Source organism: Pseudophryne corroboree, chromosome 9 (genome assembly GCF_028390025.1).
Source record: "Pseudophryne corroboree isolate aPseCor3 chromosome 9, aPseCor3.hap2, whole genome shotgun sequence".
NCBI lineage: Eukaryota > Metazoa > Chordata > Amphibia > Anura > Myobatrachidae > Pseudophryne > Pseudophryne corroboree.
In genome coordinates, this window is record NC_086452.1 from 287,391,602 (window position 1) to 287,413,214 (window position 21,613).

The 21,613-nt window shown below is 43.4% G+C and overlaps 1 protein-coding gene and 1 pseudogene across 1 annotated transcript in view; both read left to right on the forward strand.

Moving 5' to 3' along the window:
* SHISA8 (shisa family member 8) overlaps positions 1–21,613 on the forward strand; it is an 802,771-nt gene that overhangs the window by 492,774 nt on the left and 288,384 nt on the right. The window lies entirely within an intron of this gene.
* LOC134965007 (5S ribosomal RNA) lies at positions 13,589–13,708 on the forward strand (annotated as a pseudogene).

Sequence of the window (21,613 nt, forward strand, 5' to 3'; positions counted from 1 at the left end):
GACCACTGTCGTGTCCATAACCCTCTACTGGTAGAAATGGACAACGCACTTAGACTTGATGCCAGTCGGCAAATATCCCGCTGTGCATCACGCATATATAGAAATGCATCTTTTAAATGCTCTATAGGCAAAAATATACTGTCCCTATCTAGGGTATCAATATTTTCAGTCAGGGAATCCGACCACGCCAACCCAGCACTGCACATCCAGGCTGAGGCGATTGCTGGTCGCAGTATAACACCAGTATGTGTGTAAATACATTTTAGGATACCCTCCTGCTTTCTATCAGCAGGATCCTTAAGGGCGGCCATCTCAGGAGAGGGTAGAGCCCTTACAAGCGTGTGAGCGGTTTATCCACCCTAGGGGGTGTTTCCCAACGCACCCTAACCTCTGGCGGGAAAGGATATAATGCCAATAACATTTTAGAAATTATCAGTTGTTATCGGGGGAAACCCACGCATCATCACACACCTCATTTAATTTCTCAGATTCAGGAAAACTACAGGTAGTTTTTCCTCACCGAACATAATACCCCTATTTGGTGGTACTCGTTTATCAGAAATGTGTAAAACATTTTTCATTGCCTCAATCATGTAACATGTGGCCCTACTGGAAGTCACATTTGTCTCTTCATCGTCGACACTGGAGTCAGTATCCGTGTCGGCGTCTATATCTGCCATCTGAGGTAACGGGCGCTTTAGAGCCCCTGACGGCCTATGAGACGTCTGGACAGGCACAAGCTGAGTAGCCGGCTGTCTCATGTCAACCACTGTCTTTTATACAGAGCTGACACTGTCACGTAATTTCCAACAGTTCATCCACTCAGGTGTCGACCCCCTAGGGGGTGACATCACTATTACAGGCAATCTGCTCCGTCTCCACATCATTTTTCTCCTCATACATGTCGACACAAACGTACCGACATACAGCACACACACAGGGAATGCTCTGGTAGAGGACAGGACCCCACTAGCCCTTTGGGGAGACAGAGGGAGAGTTTGCCAGCACACACCAGAATGCTATATATATACAGGGATAACCTTATATAAGTGTTTTTCCCCTTATAGCTGTTGTATCTTTAATACTGCGCGTAATCAGTGCCCCCCCTCTCTTTTTTAACCCTTTCTGTAGTGTAGTGACTGCAGGGGAGAGCGAGGGAGCTTCCCTCCAACGGAGCTGTGAGGGAAAATGGCGCCAGTGTGCTGAGGAGATAGGCTCCGCCCCCTTATCGGCGGCCTTATCTCCCGTTTTTCTATGTATTCTGGCAGGGGTTAAATGCATCCATATAGCCCAGGAGCTATATGTGATGTATTTTTTGCCATCTAAGGTATTTTTATTGCGTCTCAGGGCGCCCCCCCCAGCGCCCTGCACCCTCAGTGACCGGAGTGTGAAGTGTGCTGAGAGCAATGGCGCACAGCTGCGGTGCTGTGCGCTACCTTATTGAAGACAGGACGTCTTCTGCCGCCAATTTTCCGGACCTCTTCTGCTCTTCTGGCTCTGTAAGGGGGACGGCGGCGCGGCTCTGGGACCCATCCATGGCTGGGCCTGTGATCGTCCCTCTGGAGCTAATGTCCAGTAGCCTAAGAAGCCCAATCCACTCTGCACGCAGGTGAGTTCGCTTCTTCTCCCCTTAGTCCCTCGATGCAGTGAGCCTGTTGCCAGCAGGACTCACTGAAAATAAAAAAACTAATTTAAACTTTTACTCTAAGCAGCTCAGGAGAGCCACCTAGATTGCACCCTTCTCGTTCGGGCACAAAAATCTAACTGAGGCTTGGAGGAGGGTCATAGGGGGAGGAGCCAGTGCACACCAGCTAGTCCTAAAGCTTTTACTTTTGTGCCCAGTCTCCTGCGGAGCCGCTATTCCCCATGGTCCTTTCGGAGTCCCCAGCATCCACTAGGACGTCAGAGAAAATAGTGTAAGTAAGAAAATGAAAGGCACATGAGGAAAGAAGTCCCTGCTCTTGCGAGCTTACAATCTAAAAGACAATGCATTTAAAGACATACTGTAGCTAATTTTTAAATATATTTTAGTTTAAGGTTGGATTCAAATGATAAACTTAACCCTTATCCAGAAAACAGTTCCTAAATATTGTGAAAAATATACATCATTCTTTTACCATCTGCTAATATCATGCTTTATGAAAAGGAACTTTGTTTAGACTCCAATGTAAAATCAGGGATATAGATGATCCAGCTGCCATAATATGAGCTGGGGACACCACACTAGGATCTCCTATGGGGTACAAAATGAGTTAGGGCACTCCTATGGGGAATAGAATTATCTAATATTTAGGGTCAGTATCTTATGTCGCCATTATTTATGTTAACATTCATAATTACCTAACCTTAACTCTAACACTAATGTTGATGTCAACATTTTACCCATGTTGATAACATAACTGTCAACATTGTGAATGATGAAATAGAAACTGCATACCATTTGGGGGGGAAATATTAACAACCACCATGGAAAGAGTTATATCTTTAGAAGCATTAGGACAAAGGCACCAGCAAAACGATAATATTGGGCCCACAGATTACTAGCTGGAAATTCACCAACAAGATCACTCAGCTACTGAATGAGGGAATAGAAGTGTGCATTTAAAAAGACAACAATGTGGTGATGAAGAATAACAGGACCTGTGTTCATCTATGATATGTCCAAAGAGCTGTAAGAGCTCCAGATGTGGCATTAACAAATTGTCTTTTATATGTATTATATATATATATATATATATATATATATATAAAATTATTCCAAATAACCGGCACTCAAAGTTACCAACACATCTGCCCTGGTGCCTTCCTTTGCTGCATGCAAAGATATCTTGGAAGAACAGGTGGCACTCACAGAGGACTGTAACAACAGAAATAATGACAGAGACTGCGCTCTTGCTTGCGGTAACGTTTCAGTTATACAGTATTATAACTATCGTTCAGTTAAAATATAACTGAAACGTTACCGCAAGCAAGAGCGCAGTCTCTGTCATTATTTCTGTTGTTACAGTCCTCCGTGAGTGCCACCCATTTTTCCAAGAGAGAGATATATATATATATACTGTATATATAGATGTCCAAGGGCAGAAATGAACGGCACTCGCAGGGTATATGATTTCGAAAGACTGGTATATTAAAGTATAACATTTCGGAGCATCAGCCCCTTCTTCCAGACAACACCAGAACAAACACATAAATACAACTTACCACCTTATGTATCTCCGCTGCCAGTCCAGGCTGCCCTCGCCTCCCAGACGCAACCAGAGCCGCAGGTCCGCATCTGGTGACTCATTTCCGGGTATGGGTTTCCGGGCGTTGTCATGGCGACGACGCTGCTTGCTCTCCAGAGCCCGGAGTTCACCATGGCAACCTGGCCACAGGATGGCCTGCAGGGATAGGGGAGAGAAGAATGGTTTAGCAGCACACCCACATTCTACAATATATACATAATATAAAAGACATACATAAAACAGATGTACATATACAAGTAGATACACAATATGGATAACCACAAAAATTGATACACTGTGATATTGCACTGTGTTCTATTGCACAATTATATGGCTTCTTATTTGAACATCACATGATACTATTCCAATTGATTTTCTCATTGAGCCCATGGGGCACCATAGTGTTGAGCCTAAATATCCACCGTGATTCAGCCAGAAGTAATGCCTTACCCCGGTCATCGCCCCGTGGGGATTCTGGTATATGATCTATGATAAAATACCTAAGGTCAGATAACCAGTGACCTTTTGTTTTAAAATGGCGCACCACTGCCTGGTCTATGGATCTCCCAGCTACAGATAAATCAATACTGGATCAGTGGAGGGCCCTCCTGTCCCTGAATTTGCATGTGGTTTGTCCCACATAATACAAACTGCAGGGACAGTAAATGACATATAGTACATAGGTAGTTTTGCACGTAAGTACATCGCACATGTCAAACATTTTGCTGTAGCTAGGATGCTTAAAACTTTTGCAAGGCGCCATATACTGACACGTGACACAATCGTGGCAACTATAACAGCCAGGTGGCTTAGTATATACATTGGGGGGTCTTAGGACTCCCCGACCAGAGATGTCCGTTATCACGAGTCTGTCACGTAAATTATGGCCTCTTTTAAATGCAGCCATGGGTCTATTCTCTTTAAAGCTTACCAACTCCTTGAAAGACATCACTATAGGCCAAAGTGCCTTGGTGGCCTGATTGATAATGGGGCTAGCCACCGTGTATGTACTTACCCATGGGATAGCATGTTTATCATCATGCCTAGATGATGCCAATAGTTGGGGTTTTGGAATCTTAAGGACCTGTTCTTTCTGTAATAGTAATGTATTCCGGTCATACCCCCTCTTAGTGAATTTGTCAATTAATACATCTAACCGTTAAGATATCTTAGATTCGTCACTTATAATTCTAGCCACCCTCATCATCTGTGATATTGGGAGACCCTGCTTCAGAGATGAGAGATGATGGCTGCCTGCCAGCAGGAACGTATTATGGTCTACATCTTTAAAAAAGATATGCGTTTCAATCCGCCCACTGTTAATGATAACTTTAACATCTAAGAACTGCATGACATCACTACTATATGAGTAAGTATATTTAATTGGTGTATCGAGCTCATTAACTTCCACCATCAGATGATCAAATTGGTCAGCACCCCCGGTCCATAGAATGAAAGTATCATCTATGTACCGGGTATACACCAAAATGTTTTGGCTAATCTCTGGTCTATCCAAAAACATGCTGTCCTCCATACCGAACATAAATATATTCGCGTATGCTGGGGCCACAGCTGACCCCATGGCACAGCCACGCAATTGTAAAAAATATTGACTATCATAAAGGAAATAGTTCCTAAGTAATGTTAGCTCAAGAAATTGCATAAACAAGCTATGGTTAAACACTGATGTATCTAAAAACTGGTCTAGAAAGTGTTTCATTGATGCCAATTCCTCATCATGAGGTATTGACGTATATAGATTACAGACATCTAAGCAGCACATCAAGGTGCCTTCCGGTACCTGTTCAATGTCCAGTAATAGTTTAATGAAACTGGTCATATCCTTTAAGAAATATTTTTTAAGTAATAGTAAAGGCTGCGAGATATAGTCCAACAGCTGGGCTATGGTTTGGTACAGCGAGTCCCGGGCGGAGATGATAGGCCGTCCTGGCGACCACTTTTTTTTTGCTGTGTGATACACAATATGGAGATGCTAGCAGGGGCTCTTGCCTCTAAAGATGTGGCTGGCTGACACAATTTTATTATACCAACTGGGGAAATGTTCAGCTTTACCCCTGAGTAAATAGAGGGGATTTTACTAAAAGAGCCTGTATGTGACAAAGATACAAAACAAAATATGGAGGACGTGCATTTCCAGTTATTTAAACTAAGACGCCGCGAGACTGATTATCTCTTACATGCCTCCTCCCTGTCGGAATACTATAGGAAGATGAAAATTCCGCAGGGATTCCGATGCAGGAACACACCCACCATAGGGCGGAACAACCCTGAGTTCGTACAAAAATGGGTAGGGCATCTTGAATAGATGCGCTTTAAACCTAATGGTCCTAGTTATTGAGGAATCCCGCCGTGAACTGGAAATAACATGTGGTAAAATTGACAAATTACAACAGGATGCCAAAACACTCCTTGAGGATCCTGTCAATGCAAGCTGGATCACTAAGTTGGAACAGAAGTGCGACCAGTACAGAAAAGACCTGTTAAAATTTGAAAGAAACAAGAAATTTACCGTAGATAATGACTACGACGAGAACAGAGTATATAGATGGCTGGCAGGAGGTGACAACAGTGATCGGAGCAATAGGAATGAACGGAGACGCAGACCTTGGCATAAAGCGAAAGTTAACAACCGCAATCAAGCAGAGACATCCAATAGTCACAGCGACAGCGACTTCCTGATATCTGAGTTGGATGAGCCTGGTACGTCTGCAGCTGCCCCTTTAGGGCATTTTCCAGAATCTTCCAAAACAATAAAAGAGCGGCCACCCGCTGGGGCGGACAAAATAAAAGGAACAACAACAAGGAAAGCTGCAAAGAACAAACAGTGGTCTTTAACCTGTCGCAGAGGATTCTGACGAAGGAGGAGGTTGATGTTTTACAAAAAGGCCTGTCTTTTGTCCCTTTGAATCTCCATAATGAGTTTGAATGGAAAAGGGAGCATCATAGATTTGCACGCAAATTGCGTTTAAAGGAACATTTCCAACATCAATCTACTTCAACTGAGGCCACTCCAGTAGGAAAATTTGCTCAATCTATTTCAAGATCTACATACGATCCTGTATCTCTCAACCCCTCGCTAAAAACCTTTAATCGTCTCTTAGACGAGTCAGTTACAAGATTTCAATCAGCTCCCGGGAAGATTCAGAAAAACCTGTTGAGATGTGAAGCTACAGTTCTTAAAAATCTTGCCCAATATGAAGATATCATCATCAGGTCAGCCGACAAGGGTGGGGCCATTGTAATTCAAGGGATTGGCAAATATCGCAGTGAAATTGAGCGACAATTTGCGGATATCAATGTTTATCAAAAATTACCAGGTGATCCCAGGAAACGTTATAAAGCAGAACTGCACTCTGTTCTGGATACAGCGGCCAAAGATGGAGTCATCTCTTCAGCACTACAGAATATACTATTTAAAGAGTATCCTAAAATCCTTGTTTTGTATACGCTACCCAAGCTGCATAAAAGTGTGGAGAGGCCGCCAGGACGGCCTATCATCTCCGCCCTAGACTCGCTGTACCAAACCATAGCCCAGCTGTTGGACTATATCTCGCAGCCTTTACTATTACTTAAAAAAATCTTTCTTAAAGGATACGACCAGTTTCATTAAACTATTACTGGACATTGAACAGGTACCGGAAGGCACCTTGATGTGCTGCTTAGACGTCTGTAATCTATATACGTCAATACCTCATGATGAGGGATTGGCGTCAATGAAACACTTTCTAGACAAGTTTTTAGATACATCAGTGTTTAACCATAGCTTGTTTATGCAAATTCTTGAGCTAACATTACTTAGGGACTATTTCCTTTATGATAGTCAATATTTTTTACAATTGTGTGGCTGTGCCATGGGGTCAGCAGTGGCCCCGGCATACGCGAATATATTTATGTTCGGTATGGAGGACCGCATGTTTTTGGATAGACCAGAGATAAGCCAAAACATTTTGGTGTATACCCGGTACATAGATGATATTTTTATTCTATGGACCGGGGGTGCTGACCAGTTTGATCATCTGATGGTGGAAGTTAATGAGATCGATACACCAATTAAATATACTTACTCATATAGTAGTGGTCATGCAGTTCTTAGATGTTAAAGTTATCATTAACAGTGGGCGGATTGAAACGGATATATTTTTTAAAGATGTAGACCATAATACATTCCTGCTGGCAGGCAGCCATCATCCCTCATCTCTGAAGCGGTGTCTCCCGCTATCACAGATGATGAGGGTGGCTAGAATGATAAGTGACGAATCTAAGATATCTGAACGGTTAGATGTATTAATTGACAAATTCACCAAGAGGGGGTGTGACCGGAATACATTACAATTACAGAAACAACAGGTCCTTAAGATTCCGAGACCCCAACTATTGGCATCATCTAGGCGTGATGATAATCCTGTTATCCCATGGGTAAGTACATACACGGTGGCTAGCCCCATTATCAATCAGGCCACCAAGGCACTTTGGCCTATAGTGAAGTCTGACAAGGAGTTGGTATGCTTGAAAGAGAATAGGCCCATGGCTGCATTTAAAGAGGCCGTAATTTACGTGACAGACTTGTGATAACGGACATCGGTGGTCGGGGCGTCCTTTGACCCTCAATGTATATACTAAGCCGCCTGGCTGTTATAGTTGCCACGATTGTGTCACGTGTCAGTATATGACGCCTTGCAAAAGTTTTAAGCATCCTAGCTCCAGCAAAATGTTTGACATTCGCCATGTACTTACGTGCAAAACTACCCATGTAGTATATGTCATTTACTGTCCCTGCAGTTTGTATTATGTGGGACAAACCACATGCAAATTCAGGGACAGGATGGCCCTCCACCGATCCAGTATTGATTTATCTGTAGCTGGGAGATCCATAGACCAGCCAGTGGTGCACCTTTTTAAAACAAAAGGTCACTGGTTATCTGACCTTAGGTACTTTATCATAGATCATATACCAGAATTCCCATGGGGCGGTGACCGGGGTTAGGCATTACTTCTGGCTGAGTCACGGTGGATATTTAGGCTCAACACTATGGTGCCCCATGGGCTCAATGAGAAAATCAATTGGAATAGTATCATGTGATGTTCAAGAAGCCATATAATTGTGCAATAGAATATGCTATTGTATCACAGTGTATCAATTTTTGTGGTTATCCATATTGTGTATCTACTTGTATATATACATCTGTTTTATGTATGTCTTTTATATTATGTATATATTGTAGAATGTGGGTGTGCTGCTAAACCATTCTTCTCTCCCCTATCCCTGCAGGCCGTCCTGTGGCCGGGTTGCCATGGTGAACTCCGGGCTCTGGAGAGCAAGCAGCGTCGTCGCCATGAGTACGCCCGGAAGCCCATACCCGGAAGGAAGTCACCAGAGGCGGACCTGCGGCTCTGGTTGCGTCTGGGAGGCAAGGGCGGCATGAATTGGCAGCGGATGTACATAAGGAGGTAAGTTGTATTTATGTGTTTGTTCTGGTGTTGTCTGGAAGGGGCTGATTCTCCGAAACGTTACACTTTAATATACCAGTCTTTTGAAATCATATACCCTGCGAGTGCCGTTCATTTCCGCCCTTGGACATCTATGTCATTGAGGATTCAGGCACCAGGGGAAGCTGGACATAGAGTCAATTGAGTGCCGACTGATTTTGAGGAATATATATATATATATATATATTTGTGGATGGAATGGGCGTGCAATCAATGCTCTGTGTCCTTATATGAATATAGTCCGTGATCTTCCAATGATGCGAGTGCTGGCACCTCTAATTTAACAATGTTACCACCATTGTTAATCCATGGAAAAATGCACTGAAAGAAACGAGGGTGCACTTGGTGAGATAAAGTATCAAGTTATTTTACTACAAATAACACATGCTCACGTACATCATAGTTAAAAAGCACCAGTGTAAAGATGAATCGCTGCTGTCTCCGGATCACAGCCTGCGGCTCGTCCTGCACAGTTCTGGCTGCAGTCTTTAATAAGTCAGCGCCTCAGCTCTCGGACTCAATGCTCATAGACAGCAAATCGAACACGTCCTAAATTGGCCACGGCCAACGCATTTCGGCACTGTTGGACTTTTGGCGAAGTCCAACGGTGACGATTTATAAAATAAATATTTGTAAAATTTTTTATTCTTATCCCATCACTACGTATCCTGCTTTTTTCTTCATATATATTTAAATCTGTGTAGACACTGTTGGTCGCTGATACCCCTATTCCCCCATTCCTATCTTTATTTGAAAGGTATCTTACCCATGCCAAATACATATGGGCTAGCTGACACCCTATACAAGTAAGGGATTGTCTATTTTTTGTTAATATTAACTTTTTATCATTATTTATTCATACTCACCTGTGGCGCCGTACGTCCATTGCTTTATACTTTCTGATACAACTTGTAAGGCAGCCTGGTGATTGTGTCTAAGATTTTTTAAAATGTTCAGGATTAATGAACGCACCAACAAACGTAACGGTTGGTGCCAAAAGATCTTTAATGAAGAATCCCAGACTAACACGACACCCGTGTCTGCTGATCTAGATTATCTATTCTGGGGAATGGAATGTTTACTAGTTACAGAGATCAAAACATGGTGGGATATTAAAGGACTGGAGCATTACATTGAAGTTAATATGATACCAGAGGACTAAGAATTTTGAAGCAGCCCACCTTTGGTAACTCGGATCCCGAGTTCATTGAAAAATGAGATTCCATTTTACATGCATGCATGCTCTATCAATCTTATTAAATGATTAATCAGTGAGAGGAGGAAGAGCGTCGCTGCACTTGAGAAAGATATCAAAGATAAGGAAGCTGAGCTAGAACCAATCAAAACTAAAGACGATTATAGAATTAATGAGAATCTTCTCAATTAGAAATTGGAACACATCGAAGAGGAAGTCATACGGGGAAAAGAGATAAAAATAATTTGTGATAAAAAAGACTATGAGCAAGGAAACACAAAGAACTGGAGTAGATTTAAAACCCTCAACAAACCCCATAAAATGGATCAAAGCTATCATTTGAAAACCTTACCACATAGAATGAAACCAGCACGGAGGGATGACTCACCATCAACACAATACATCAAGACATCCAATAGGTTCTCCATGTTACAGAGACTGAGATTGAATAATGAGCAAGATTTTTTATCCTCCAGACAAGGAGCACGACCAAAAGAACGTACTATGCGAAGATGTCAAACACGCATCCCCACTAAAGAGATGTTTCATAGAAATAGAGGAAAACGGGGCGGCAGGAGGGAAAGAACACATAAAGAGAAACCTGTAACTACAAACGCAGTGGATAAAGGAATATTCAACCTATCATTGCATGTTTTAACTGACTCAGAACAATCCCTCCTCAGTAAAGGCTTGTCCTTCATGCCCACTGACAAATGTGTTAAAGAAGCTCAAAGACTCCTTGGAGACTGTAATTCCTACACTATGCTATCAGATGACCCTAAGGACATGTACAGTATATAGATGAACTAAGATCACTTCTTGTACAGGGTCTAAGGAGTACTGTCATTACCAAAGACACATTTTCTTTTTTAATGCAATCCAACCCCATAACCCCTATTTTTTATTTCCTACCTAAAATTCATAAGTGTCTCTCCAATCCACCTGGGAGACCTATTGTTGCAGGGATAGACTCCCTTACATCTAATTTATCGAATTATGTAGATGTATTTCTAAACCCATATGTCAGTGATTTCCAACCTTTTTTCACTTGCGGCACACCGAACAATATTTTAAAATTGCCAAGGCACACCATCCGTTCCCCACAGAAAACAACCTAAAAAACACACATTTGCCCTCACAGTAATAAAAAATCCACATATACATCGGCCTACACAGAAAAAACAATCACATTGCTCCCCAAATAAATAATGATGCTCCTTACATAAATCCTATTGCGCCCCACATAAATTAATCACATTGCTCCCCACATAAATCATGTTCCTCACACATAAATCAATCACATTTCTCCCCACATAAATCCTATTGCATCCCACATGAATTATTCACATTTTTCCCCCCATAAATCCTATTGCTCCCCCCAGGAGAAATAACATAACAAATATTAGCCCCTACCGGGTAGCTGTCCGCCTCCCTTTCCCTCAGTGGCGCAGGTTGTTCACAGTGGATTGCTGCGAATACTGAGCAGCGGGCGGTCGGGCAGGTGTGGATGTGGTGGGAAAGGAAAGTTGTGGATGCAGGCGGGAACTGGAAGATGTGTATGCAGGCGGGTGGACTGGCTGGGTGGTGAGATGCGGCGGCCGTGACCTATGATCTCACACACCCGCGTCATCAAGGCAAGGGTAACAGCCAGAGCATGAATGATCCTCTAAGAAAGGCATGTCCAAACTGCGGCCCTCCAGCTGTTGTGAAACTACATATCCCAGCATGCCCTGACACAGTTTTGCTGTCAGAGAATGCTAAAGCTGTGTCAGGGCATTCTGGGATGTGTAGTTTCTCAACAGCTGGAGGGCCGCAGTTTGGACATGCCTGCTCTAAGAAGAGCCCGGGCCAACAGTTCACTCTGAAGGTGCAGGAAGCTGCTCAGGCTCCGCGGCATGCCTTGCAACTGGTCGCGGCACACTAGTGTGCCACGGCACACTGGTTGAAAAAGCCTGCCTTATGTGAAGAAATTATCATCCTATCTTAAAGACACCACCATGGTATTGAATGAGATGAAAACCATAGATTGGAGAGACACTTATTTGTGGGTGACTATAGATGTTCAATCATTATATACTTGCATTGAACACCAGAAAGGAATTGCAGCATGTAGAGAATACTTGAATAAAGACCCTTCCCTTACAGAAACCCACAGAAATGTTATTTGTGACCTGATGAATTTTATTCTGAGCCGGAATTATTTTACATTTTTAGACAAATTTTATTTACAGCGCTGTGGTACCGCGATGGACACTATTTTTGCACCCAGTTTCGCTAATTTATTTATGGGTCAGTGGGAGGAAAATCATGTATACACCACACATTTGTATGAGGAACATATCGTCTTTTATAAACAATACATTGATGACATTTTAATCATATGGAATGGAAGCATTGAACTATTCATGGACTTTTTTAAACTTTTACAAACTAATGATATGAATCTATCTTTCACCTTCAACTCAAACAAAATCTCCATTGAATTTCTAGATCTGATTTTAATGGGAGATGGAGGTATGGTGTCCACTAGGAATTACATCAAGGGGGTGGATAAGAACAGTTACCTCCACTACAAGAGTAATCACTCAAAAAAATGGAGAAATTATATACCATACACCCAATTTCATAGGATAAAGAGGAATTGCACTAAAACAGACGACTGTGAGGAACAACTAGAAGTCTATAGGAGATGATTCGAGAGAAAAACTCAATCCAAAACCCATCTTGGAAGAAGCACTAACCAGAACTAGAAACCTGGAGAGAAACAACCTGCTAAGTTACAAACAGAGAGTGGAAAAGAATGAATCAGTTGCCTTCATCACTACATACAGCTGCCACAAGAACATCATCAGGAACTCATTAAGAACCCATTGGGATATACTCCTCATGGATCCAGCGTTAAAAAAGATTCTTCCAGTCCAACCAGAGATCATCTTTCACAAATCCAAGAACTTCAAAGACATCCTCGCACCTAGAATGTTACGGGAATTGTTCCCTAAAGATAACCATCATCTGTTACCAAAGTGTGTAGGAGCCTACAAATGTGGACATTGTAACATCTGTAAATATCTCAATTCAAACAGAAAAACTTTCAGTAATACAGATGATACCCAGAATTCAAAATTAAAGAATTTATGAATTGTAATACCACATCAGTCATATATTTATTGGAATGTACATGCTGAAAAAAAATATGTTGGGAAAATAAAAAGAATACTGAAAATCAGGATTCAAGAACACGTCCGCAGTATCAAAAATAAACTGGACACACACCTAATATATAGACATTTCAAGCTTGTACACAACTCTAATCTAGAAGAAATGACTTTGAAGGCCATTGAACATGTGCTGAGTGGCGAGCGGGGTGGAGATCTGGCGAAGAAGTTGTCCCAGCTAGAGATGTTCTGGATCTTTCAATTGAAAACTATACATCCCATGGGCTTCAATGAAGGATATGAAATCGCACCATTCCTAATGAAACAAGTCTCATGACCCAAGTACCCTTCAAGGATCTTATAACTCATCATGTACTATTATCACCCCTGTATCTTTATCCTATGTTTCTCTTATCATCACTTTCCGTATATACAACACCCTGTATAATTGGTTTAATAATAATAAAAAATTGAATACTATGGGATCGAGTCTTTTTGCCGTAAAATACAGTCATACCACACTGGTTATACGCCCAATTCCGTTCGACCTTGGAAGCTAAGCAGTGTTGGGCCCAACCAGTACCAAGGGGGGAACCTCTTGGGAAGATTGGGTACTATACAAGGTGGTGATAATGTCGGTACTATCTTAGACCGCAAAGCTATACCCCTTTGTACACTATTACCGTTGAGCCGCTATGGCCGCTAGACTACGTGCACGTGCTACGCACTTTGTACGCTATTTGCGTACAGAGTCCTGCACGTGGTACGCACTTGGCGTACGCACGCTGCGCTGAGTGTACGGAGTACACACAGCGAGCGCTCACACAATGGATAACCTTTAAACCGTGTTAATGATTCAATGTAATAATATGCTCACACTTTAAACCCTTAACAGTAAAGTACTGCAATGATGTTATACCTTTAAACCTTAAGTAGCGCTGGCGATACAAAGTACCCGCAGTGCGTACACCTTATCAATGCTTATACACTTTAAACAGATTAAACTACTTTAAAGCCCATGCAGGAAAGTGAAAACACAACACAGTTTGTAGTTGAAACCACAGGGTTCTAAGGCCACCGTGGATTGATTCCAAAAGATACAAACAATACAATTTATACACTACAGGCTAACAAGTAAATCTAAACAGAATAATGGCTACAGAGAATGTACGTACGTGAGAATATTCGCAAGCGCAACCCGAATCCGGTCCTCTGCTCATCAGGTAGATAGCGTTCAGAGTCTTCTGACCGGCCAGGCAACAATGGTTCTTTTAAACACAACATGCATACACAATACAATGGTCACTGTAATCTCATTGTTCATTGGACACAGAGATATGTCTCCACATTACAGTAAAGGTCATAGGTGGATTTGAAAAGGTGGGCGATGTCTTTCCCAACTGCTCTTGTGGGTGGTATCCTCTGGATTCCCGCCGCATATGTAATTTACAGTAAATACAGTTAATGTTCATAATCTACTTTTGCACATAACTATATGCAGGAACAAGCGATCTTTCTCTAACTAAAACCGGAATGTTACCCTCAAAATACCCTACAGCTGGATACTAGACATCACCTTCCAAACTTTATCTGACCCTTCCTATCATGCAAAGGCGAATCTCTCTGTCCAGGAACTGTTTAAACTAATAATACTTGCTGACATGGTCTAGGGGAAACTGTATCTACAATATACGCTATATGGGTTAAATATGCAATGTTCTAATAACACGCTACACGCTCACAAACTCCGCCGTAAATACCCATATCACGCGCATGATCGCCGGAGTGGTCCTACGCAAATTGCGGATATGTGCACGCACGGCGGACTGAGTGCACGAGCAGCGGGCATGTGCATGTGGTTAGTACAAGGCATATGCATTATGATATTTTTCGACTTTGACAGTCCACCCTTTGGCAGTCAACAATAACTGCCACTATCTAAACATTAAACAGAAAAATATACAATACAATATCTATAAAATAATTGGATGGTAGGAGGAGAGGAGTAGGCGGGAAATGTATGGCCTAGTGGGATAGTAAAAGCATGTATGTATGAAATCCATGTCTGAGGGGCATGTATCATCGTGCCGTACATGTTCTAGATAAGCTTCGAGGTATTGCGAAGTACACATTAAATCCTTCTTATCCCATATTAAGGGTCTGTAAGTGGGCCAACAAACACTACCGAGCTCTTTTCGGCTTCTTGTTCCAACAAATGGGGTGCACATTTAGTTGATGATACATGGAGGGGGAACACATGTGAATGCTAATATGTGGATATCACCTGTTGACTATGTGTGTCACTACCTGAAGGTCGTAGAGATGAAGATAAGACACGTATCACAAATACATTCACATAACAATTGTGCAATCATCCTTGGGTGATGGTTGAAGTCTTGTCCGGATGGGTGTATCCTTGCTGTGGGTGGTAATCGAAGTCTTTCAAGTGTCCATAAAAGTCTTTCAAAGTCTTTAGAATGTCCATCAAAGTCTGTAGAATGTCCATCAAAGTCTTCTTCCGAATGGATGTATTTTTGCTTGGGAGAAAAACAAAGGAGAAACGGGTGAAAGAAACGGACCGTGGAATCACGTCTTATCACAACATTGTCTCAATTGATGGGTCATAAATTAAATCAGTTGTTGTAACAATGCCCTCGCTCCTCAAACTCATCACTTTGGTACTGTGCTTGCGCCGCGTTAAAAATCGAACACATCTAAATATCAAACCAATCATTACGACGACTCCCAGGATACAAAGGAGAAACTTTCCTACACTCACGATAACATTTTGAGCCCATTCTCCTAAACCAGAGAACCAATTGCGTGGGTTCAACCATGAGACCCAGCCGGTCAGTTCATTACTCACAGCAGTAAGGGTAAGGTTGTGTCTCCTTCGGAACTCCCATTTCAATTGCAAGATATCGTCCATCTTTTGATCTATGACCTCGGTGGGGTCATCAGTGCTGTTTGTAATGTACGTGCAGCACTTCACACCATACTGAGTTGCTAGGGTGACACAATATCCGCCTGTCACTGCTGTGATGTAATTGAGAACCATCCTGTGCTGGATCAGTTCCGTTTTGTAAGCTTGCAATTCCCTCCCTGTATACCTGAAGGTGTCATCATACATCTCGGTGATATTATCTATCAGGTTCGCTAGCGCATGAATATACCTAAAATTTATAATTCCTCTGGCGGTACGGGTGATATCTAACGCGAGTAGGAATTGAATCCCAATGGATTCGTGGATCAAATCAGAGGCTGCGTGCTCTGTCCTATCTATAAGGTATCTCTTAACGATGTGTTCATAATGAGTGTGAGTGTAAGGAGCTTGAGCATTGCGGTGAACGTCTTTCATCTTGTTATGGGTTATGGTCATTACTTCTGGCAACACTCTTCCAATGTAACACAATCCCTCTGAGTTTGGGGCAAGCCACTTATACGTCTTCCTCCCGCATATGAAATATGCATCATCGGGGAGAACATATGGGACAGAATATGACATTACCATTTTGCAAACCTTCCAAGCGAAAAATCCTATCCCTAACTCTCTCATCTGTTCAGTACATGTATCAGGCTGTATGATATGCGCACAGTACCCTGGAGATACTTCTCCAACCTGCATGGTCCAACTTCCTAGAGTATACCTGTACCGAAATTACCTTCCACCGTCGGCTATTTGGCGTATAAGTTCTGAGTCTACGGGCATTCTATCGGCTCTGTGTGAAAATGCCATGGTTTGGTTATTCCATGTCACTTCCCAATTTCCCGGCTTTCGGGGATTGGAAATGTTGAAACATACTAAAGACCTATCCACATGATATTGGTGGAGCTTCAAACTAGGGGGCCTAGAAATATTAAATTTCTTGTCCACCGGTCTCCCACCCCTTAATTCAAGTACCTCATCTATTGTTAAGGGATACGGTACTAGTCCTGACTTGCTCTGACCTTGAGGTACTTGTGAGCACACCCAGTATTGTTTGGTTTAAAACCTTACCCACTAATGAGTGATAGTCACTCAATGGATGACGGTCCATGTTGATATTAAGGCTGGACTGACATCTCTGGATGCACCCGTCCTCAACTATGTTTTCACAGTTTCTACAAATACAATTTTCCTCAGCCAATAACCCTTCACAGTGCCTCCTAGTTTCGTGACTACCAGATCGTTTTCTGATACTCGCCTTTGCTCGGTGAATGTGTTGCTCTTGGAATTCTACAAATCCTTCCTTGCCATCAGAACCCATTCCAGATAATTCTCGACCTCTCTGGTACTCTCACCGAAACAGACTGCTCTGGTCAACAACAGGGTCAACAGGAAAACCCGGAATGCAGTCCCTTGGGGTAAGTCCATCTTGCTAAGGGGAGAGAAAAAGGAGCAAGGAAGGGGGAAAGGGGGGTAATGGGAGATGGAGAAAATAATAAAAAGGAAAAAGAAATTTTGTGCGACAACCGCCTCTGGTCTTGTAGTTCTCTGTGCTCAGGTGCCGTGACAACAGTTCTGCCTCTCAACCTTCACGGAACAAGCACTCCAGTGATACGATTTCCACCACACTCTGCTCTTTGTCACGGGCTTTCTCTGGGTCAGCGACCTTCTTACAGTGGGACGAGTGGACCCAAGTCTCTCTCTCGGCAACCTTCAATGTTGTTGTGCTGGTTAGTAAGACTTGGTACGGTCCTTCCCAACGGTCAATAAGGCAACCTGAGCGTAGAAAATTTCGAATCATTACATAATCCCCAGGTTCAATGTCATGACAATTGCTGTTTGGTAGGTCAGGAATCACCAGATTTAGATTGCTGTTTTGATTCCTCAACTGCTTGCTCATCTTAACCAAATATTTCACAGTCACTTCATTATTGCATTTCAAATCATCCTGGGGGTCAATCATTACATGGGGTTTTCGGCCAAAAAGAATCTCAAAGGGTGATAGGTTAAGGGGGGACCTGGGAGTGGTTCTGATGCTGTACAATACAAGTGGCAAAGCTTCTGGCCACAACAATCCAGTTTCAGCCATCACCTTGCTCAGCTTGTTCTTAATAGTGCTGTTTACTCTTTCCACTTTCGCACTCGCCTGTGGGCGGTACGGAGTATGCAGTTTACTATTAATTCCCATTAGTTTGCACATAACCTGAAAGACTTCACCTGTAAAATGGGTACCCCTATCACTTTCAATTATCCTAGGGATACCATATCTGCACACAAATTCCTGCACGATCTTCTTCGCAGTGAACGTAGCAGTATTTGTGGCAGCGGGGAATGCTTCTACCCAATTTGAAAACACATCAATACAAACCAACACATACTTTAAATTTCTGCAGGGTGGCAACTGTATGAAATCAATTTGTATTACCTGAAAAGGGCCGTCTGTTGGCGGGATATGGGATGGTTCTGTTGGTATTGACTTTCCAATATTCTTCCTCAAGCAGGTAAGACATGTCATTGCTCTCTTACCCGCATAAGAGAATCCTGGCGCACACCAGTAGGCTCTCACAAGCTTACACATACCCTCTTTGCCCAGATGAGTCAGACCATGTGCCGCCTCAGCTAACTTGGAAGGTATGCTCTGGGGGCTACTGGCTTACCCTGTCCATCTGTCCAGAGTCCTGAAGACTCCTGGCCTTATCCTTTTGACCTCCAGACTGCCTTTTCCTGTGGAGAACACAAATTTTGCATTTCACTTAATTTTTGTGTGTTGACGGTATTGAATACCATCAGTTGTGTGATGTCTGTCTGTATGGGGGTGTTGGCTGCTGATTTAGCAGCTTCGTCTGCCCGGCTGTTACCAAGTGACACTGGGTCTTGGCTGTACGTGTGGGCTTTACACTTGATAGCAGCCACTCTGTCAGGTTCCTGTATCGCTGCTAGAAGTCTTTTGATGTGGGTCGCATGCGCCACGGGTGTACCAGCTGCCGTCATGAAATTTCTGAGGCGCCATAGGGCCCCAAAATCATGCACTACTCCAAAGGCATACCTAGAATCCGTGTAGATATTGGCTGACTTACCCTTAGCCAATTCACACGCTCTGGTTAGGGCGACCAGCTCAGCAACTTGTGCTGAGTGTGGTGGGCCCAGGGGTTCCGCTTCTATGATACCTTTGTCATCTACGACTGCGTATCCAGTACACAAGTCTCCCGAGTCCGTCTGTCTGTGGCAACTACCATCAGTGTAAAAAGTAAAATCTACACCTTCCAGGGGGTTGTCACTGATGTCGGGCCTTGCAGTGAAAGTTTGGTTCAAATATTCCATACAATCATGTGTGTCAGTGTCTATACTAAATCCTCCTTCACCATCACTCTCATCCCCCACCCTTTGTGCCTGTCCAGGCACACCTGGGAGATACGTTGCAGGATTTAGTGCGCTGCATCTCCTTATGGTGATGTTTACAGGGGCCATTAGTGCTAATTCCCACCTTGTAAACCGTGCTGATGAGACATGTCTGGTTTGGGCAGAATTCAGTAAGGCTGACACTGCATGAGGTGTATGGATTGTCAGGTTGTGTCCTAACACTATGTCTTCGCTTTTACTCACTAGCAATGCTATCACTGCAACACTTCGCAAGCATGTGGGGAGAGATCGTGCTACGGTGTCTAGCTGAGCGCTGTAGTAGGCTACCGGCCTGCTGGCATCACCATGTCTCTGGGTTAAAACACCTGCCGCACACCCAGCACTTTCCATACCGTACAACTCAAAGGGTTTCCCATAATCTGGCATACCTAATGCAGGTGCCTGTGATAGGCACTGTTTGAGTCTCTCAAATGCCAGTTCGGACTCATCTGTGTGCGAAATCCGATCTGGTTTGTTTGACGAGACCATCTCTTGCAAAGGTAAAGCTAGTATGGAGAACCCTGGGATCCAGTTTCGGCAGTACCCACACATTCCTAGGAAAGTGCGGATCTGTTGCTGGGTTTGTGGCAGAGTCATGTCGCAAATCGCCTGTATTCTATCAGCGGTGAGGTGTCTCAGTCCTTGTGTTAAGCAATGCCCCAAATATTTCACCTTGGTCTGGCACAACTGTAACTTATCCTTTGAGACCTTGTGTCCCGTATTAGAAAGGTGAAACAGAAGCTGTTTCGTGTCTTTCAAGGATGATTCGAGTGAATCAGAACACAGCAGTAAGTCATCTACATACTGTATTAATACTGATCCGCTCTCAGGTTGAAAGGATTGTAAACAGTCATGCAAAGCCTGGGAGAAAATACTTGGGCTGTCAATGAAAGCTTAGGGTAAGCGAGTCCAGGTGTACTGTACTCCTCTGTATGTAAATGCAAACAAGTATTGGCTGTCAGGGTGCAGAGGGGCCGAAAAGAAAGCAGAACAGAGGTCAATGACAGTGAAAAACTTCGCAGTAGGAGGAATTTGCATGAGGATGACAGCTGGATTTGGCACTACGGGGAATTGGCTCTCAACTATCTTTTTTATCCCCCTTAGATCCTGCACTAGCCTGTAACCCCTCCCCCCACTCTTTTTCACAGGGAAGATGGGACTATTGGCAGTGCTGGACGTCCTAACTAGGATGCCTTGTTGTAGCAAGCGCTCTATGCCTGGTTACACTCCTAATTCCACCTCTGGCTTCAGAGGATACTGTGGGATTCTTGGAGCTATCCTACCATCTTTTACTTGCACCACTACAGGAGCTACATTTGCCATCAATCCAGTGTCTTGTCCATCTTTGGTCCAGAGGGACTCCGGTATCTGGGAGATCATTTCCTCTACCTTGTATGGACACCTGTCTGTAACAGCAGAGTGTGACATTAACCTTTGTGGGGTGTCCAACATATCCTGCACTTCCCGAACGTGATTCTCAGGTATATCTAAGAAGACACCCTCAGGAGTACAATATATGACACACCTCATCTTACACAGTAAATCTCTCCCAAGTAGATTAGTCGGAGCCGATGCAGCTAGCAAAAAGGAGTGCTTGGTCTGCAAAGGCCCTATCGTAATCTCTGCTGGTTTACTTAAAGGATAGTGTTGCACTTCCCCTGTTACCCCCATTGCTGGAATTGTTTTACCAGTGGTCTTCATACCTACAATTGAATTTAACACTGACCTGGCCGCCCCTGTATCTACAAGGAAAGGTAGTGATCTACCAGCTACCTCAACTGTAACCTCGGGTTCATTTCCAAGGCTAGCAATCAACTTTACTGGCTGCACACTACAGGTGTGGCCTGACCCCTATTGTAAGTTGTGACCCTCCTGCAGCGCGCTGGCAGCTACAATGTGTGAGGGGGGTAGCTGAGAATTTCCAGAGGTTTGCCAGTCCTTCCTAGGTGGGTACCTCCTTGTTTCCCCTGCATGTGGCTCATAACTCCTCCTATGCCGTCCCTGATCCCAATTACGTGCGCCATACTGTGTGTCATGTTCTGGCCTAGGGGGTCGATATACCTTATGTGGGTCTTTAAAATTACAGTTCCGTGCGTAATGTCCTTCCCTCTGACATTTAATTTTTTTTACCACATACGACTTACCATCAGGGGTCTGGGGTTTAGGCTGATGTGGCTTCGTTGTCAGGGCTTTTATACTTACT